At 38.8% G+C, this 4,825-nt stretch overlaps 1 pseudogene; it reads right to left on the bottom strand.

The window, feature by feature from the left end:
* Positions 1–223: 223 nt before the first annotated feature.
* LOC101646481 lies at positions 224–1,372 on the bottom strand (annotated as a pseudogene).
* Between the last annotated feature and the right edge of the window lie 3,453 nt (positions 1,373–4,825).

The following is a 4,825-nucleotide window of genomic DNA, read 5'->3' as shown; positions in this document are numbered from 1 at the left end:
TTTCTTGAACTTTTCTCAATTTCAGTTATGATTGGTGTGTTCTTCCTTTTTGGTTTTTTATCTCTAGGTGTTTGCACATTTTATCATAATATCTTACTTTGTTTTCTCAAGCTACCATTTACATTCAGAAAGTAGGTGGTTTATAAGTCACCGATTTATCGGATAATCACCTATTAAATCCCTTCCCTTACCCTCAAGTACTGAAGAAGCTTACCCCCAGCCTTTAAGCATTCTGCATTTCATTGCCAATCTTGTAGCTGTGTGTCTTGTTCCAGTTGATTTTGATGTGAGTAACTGGAAGCTGCGGGCAGACGTCTTAAATCTAATGTCTGATGTTGCTTGATAGTTTTCTCTAATTGCTGTCTGATATTCACTTTTGCATGCTCTTTGATTTTAATAAGGTATTTTGCAGTTTGGACTTCATTTGAAACATTTATTGAATTCTATATATATTTTACTAATCAACTGAACACTGCCATCTTTATGATAATGAATCTGAATTTTCAGCACTCCAACCAGTTGGGTCACAGGTAATGTGATGGTGAACTTCCCCTCAGAACTCCGACTACCATTCCAGAAGTTTTTAGGTTAAAACTAGTGGCTTTCAATATATGCAATAGTAGTCTGTTGTCCCTTTATGGCTTTTACTTACTTACTCATTACATCAAGTCAATGCTGACTCACAGCAATCCTGTAGGACAAGTGTAGAACTGCCCCTGCATGTTTCCGATACTGTAACTCTTTAGGAGTAGAAACCCCTATCTTTCTCCCTCTATAATTTGAACACGGCAATATTGAAGCTGTTGGAATAATGATCGCTCATATTGACACATAGAGAACCGTCACAGGATTTCTCTAGGATTTAGGGTTCCATCTACTTGCTCTGGTTGGGGACCATTAGCTCCTTTCTAAAAGTGATCAAATGTAAAGGAATTTTTTTTCTTGGATCTAAATATCTGTGATTACCCAGGTTTCTGTGTTTTGTAAGACCTGACCTTTGTATCCTTCTATCTTCACTGGTGTGAACTGATGGTTCATGTTATACTGGGAAAATGCATGTGATGCACCATTCCTTGATAATGATTATTGTTCACTAAACCAAACTCACTGCCTTTAAGCCAATGCTGACTCACAGTGACACCCCCCCACCCCCTGTGGGTTTCTAAGACTGTAACTGTTCAGGGGAGTAGAAAGCCCAGCTCTTTCTCCCAAGGAGCTGCTGGTGGTTTCAAACTGCCGATGCAGATTACAGCCCAACATATAACCACTAATTAAACACTTCATTAAATTCTCCGGGAGATGCATGAGTGATAAATTTAGCAACTGTTCATACCTTCTCCTCATTCAACAGCTGACCCTCAAAACTGACCATCTTGGGTGGCTCTCTTTTCCCTGATTTCTTGGTAGTTATTATAGCAGAAGCCACAAGCTTAATGAGAAAGAGGAAATGACTCTACCAAATCAGAAAAAAAATATATATATATATAATTGCCAGGAGGAAGTTAAAGATAAAATAGCAAGGACAGATAAGGAAATAAATCAGATGGCTTTTGCTTCATCAATGACGGTGGAAATCAATAAGACTTCCAGTTAGAAACGTTCTTGTGGGTGTTGCAACTGAGAAAAAACTCGACAAAATTTAATAAAAATGATGAAGTAACTCTACAACTGACTCTTCCGTGAAAGATTATATATCCCATAAAATTTGCTTTCTATGAAGAATTCTTATAACTCATTTTTAAAAGTCCCTGTAGTTGTTATTAAGCTGAAAAAGAAGTGGTTTGGTAAAAGGGAAGGTGGTCATGCCCAAGTTCCAGAAAGAAGATAGGGAAAATAATCATAATAAAAGAGATTATTGTCTTGGCATCTTCAAGATGTTTAATAAGAGGCTGAAGATGGAGTGTGAGTAAAGGAAACAACAATGGGATTAGAGCCCTAGGGAGAAAGAAAACTGATTAAGTCTCATAGTCATCCTGGAAATTGGGAAATAATTGTGATTATTACTACAAAGAATATTCCCATTTTTAAAATTGTGGTAGAATTTTTGGCATAATGAGGCCAAGAGACTGGATTCAAAACTATTTTTGAATTGTTCCAATATGTCAAAATGAGTCAGTACCAAAATAATGACTGGAACCCAGGACTCCGGGCTCTTAGCCAGGACACTACCCACTGAACCATATTTCCTGCATTTGTAATTTTTGATGTTGGTTTCTTCCTTCGTCCTTCTCTCTGTCTTTTCTTTTCTCTCTCACTTCTCGCTGGCATTCCATCAGTGACCTTTGTACACGTCCTCCATAAATCACTCTATAATGAAGCCCCTTTGTTGTTCTCGTTTCCAGGTACCCGATGGAAGATTGTGGCAGCGCACCAGAGCTACACATTAAGGAAGATAATTGAAGGTCACTCAGCTGAAAATAATTCATATTTATCCATGGCTTCCTTTACCAGAGCATCTGGTTCCCGTTAGCCAGCATGGTGTCCTCTGGTTCTAACTGTGGTGGCCTACGGTAACCACATTCTTGCTAAAAAAGAAAAAAGAGAGATTTCTTACATCTGTTCCCGAGATGTTTTCATACTCCTCCTTGTACCAAGCAATGCTCAGCCTTTAGATCAACATAGACTCAAGCTCCAGTGTGTTCGGTACTAGCGACTGTAAGGCTATCCTGGGTAGTGGGGGTCTCTGTTGCTTTCCCTTTCTTTGAGATCACTCAACATTAAGGGCTAAGAAAGCTGAAGTCAATGATTCCATTTTACTAACTTGCGCCAGAAAGTTACAATTCTAATCAGATTTGAATACATTCTTCTATTTGAAAAGAGAGTTCCTGTTCTAATTTCCATGGACAAAGCGTCTATTCTTACTTACTACACAATTAGAGGTTTCGGCTTGCCTGCCCACTCATTTTGTGTGGCTATTGTGTTAGCAATAGAAACTTATGTCTCTACTTAAATCATAATCTCTTTCAGCTTGTTTATGACAAATGCTCCCAGTATTACCAACTAGTTAACATTTTAAAAACTTAGACTGAGTTGAAGTGAAAACATACTGAAAAGACCAGATATAGGAAAGTGAAAAATAAGTATTTCTGACTACAACATAATCCCAAATGTGCTGGAAATATTGGACAAACAAAACTGGGTGGTATAATCAGTAGGAAGTGAATTTTTACCCATAATCTATGCTATTGCTACTATTAATAGCAATAGTTAAATTCATTGAGTGATTTCAGTGCCCTCTGTTTATTGATTTATGTTCAGTACCTCATTTACTGCTCACAAAAAAAACCTTATGTGGTATATAACAGTCATCCTCTTTTACAGAAGAGGTAAGTGGCCCTCATAAAGATGTATTGGGGGGGGGAAGCCACAGACTGGCAGAATAGATTTTTTTAAAAAGCAGCAGCATCATTGTGGAGAGTAAATGTTTTGAGAATTATGAGGGTAATGAATGTACTAATGTGCTTTATACAGTTGATGTATGTATGGATTGTGATGAGAGTTGTATGGGCCCCCAATAAAATAAATTTTTTTAAAAGATGCATTGGTGGGGTTTCATTATATAGCTCACTAAAAATAGATTGATTAGAAGAGAGTTCAATAAAAGTATTATCTTCTAAAGCATAGACAGGGTGACAGGAAATCACAAGGAATAAAGCTTTACCCTGAGGCTAATCCATAGGCTATTAGTATCCCTAAACAATGATTTAGACATAGAGGGAATGGTACCAAAGCCAGAAAGAGAGCTATAAGGGGTAAGGCCTCTGAAAGGAACTTGACCTTTAAGAATGTATATAGCCAACCTGAAGCAAATCCAAGGAAGTGGGGAACAAACACCTCATCTCACTTACCTGCCAATTTAGTTGGCATCAACCAGATGCCAGAAGACGAGGGAGCCTGCGGACAAAGTGCACAGAGGCTCGTCTACTGGGGCAGAAAACAAGATGAAAAGCTAGAGAGAGAATCTACTGGGGCACAAACACTTTTCAAGAGTGAGAATTACTACATTTGTGGGGCTAGAATTCACATCCATATTTGTCTGTCTTCAAATGCCAGCTTCTTAGCCACTACGCTCTATAACTGATGCCTTTAAAATGACACAAGAAGGGAACATGTGCAGTGTAAAGTTGAGGAGAGAGGCATGAGCATGCTGCTGGGGTTATGGCTGATGTTAGGTGCCGTCAAGTTGGTTCAGACCTACAATGACAACAGAACGAAATCCTGCCTGCTCAAGCACCATTCTCACCATTGTTATTATGTTGGAGTCCAGTGTTACGGCCACTTTGTCAATCCAGCTCCTTGGCTGTGTTCCTTTTTTGGGGGGTGCGGGGGGCTGACTTTCTACTTTACCAAGTATGGCGTCCTTTTCCAGGGACTGGTCTCTCCTGATAACATGCCCAAAGGACACGAGACACAGTCTCACCATCCTAACTTCTAAAAAGCATTCTGGCTGTACTTTCAAGAAAGATTTATTTGTTCTTCTGGCAGTCCATGCTATTTTCAATATCCTTTGTCAACACTATATTTCAAATGCATCATTTTTTGCAGTTTCTTTATTCATGGTCCAGCTTTCACAGGCATGTGAGGTAATTAAAAATACCCTGGCTTGGAGCCAAAGGGAAAAAAAAAAAAAAAAAAAAACTACCCTGGAGTTGATGCTGACTCTTAGTGACCCTATAGGACAGAGTAGAACTGCCCCTGTGAGTTTCTAAGACTATAACTCTTTTCAGGAGTAGAAAACCTCATCTTTCTCACACTGGGTTGGGTCAGCCACCCCTGAATCCTCAAAGTATCATCATTCCTCTTCAACACTTGAAAGAAATTTTGT

The sequence above is a fragment of the Echinops telfairi genome, unplaced genomic scaffold (assembly GCF_000313985.2).
Source record: "Echinops telfairi isolate 266 unplaced genomic scaffold, ASM31398v2 ScPeMD7_7424;HRSCAF=8462, whole genome shotgun sequence".
NCBI classification, from domain to species: Eukaryota; Metazoa; Chordata; class Mammalia; order Afrosoricida; family Tenrecidae; genus Echinops; species Echinops telfairi.
The sequence above is the reverse complement of the archived record's forward strand: the minus strand, read 5'-3'. Positions and strand labels throughout refer to the sequence as shown.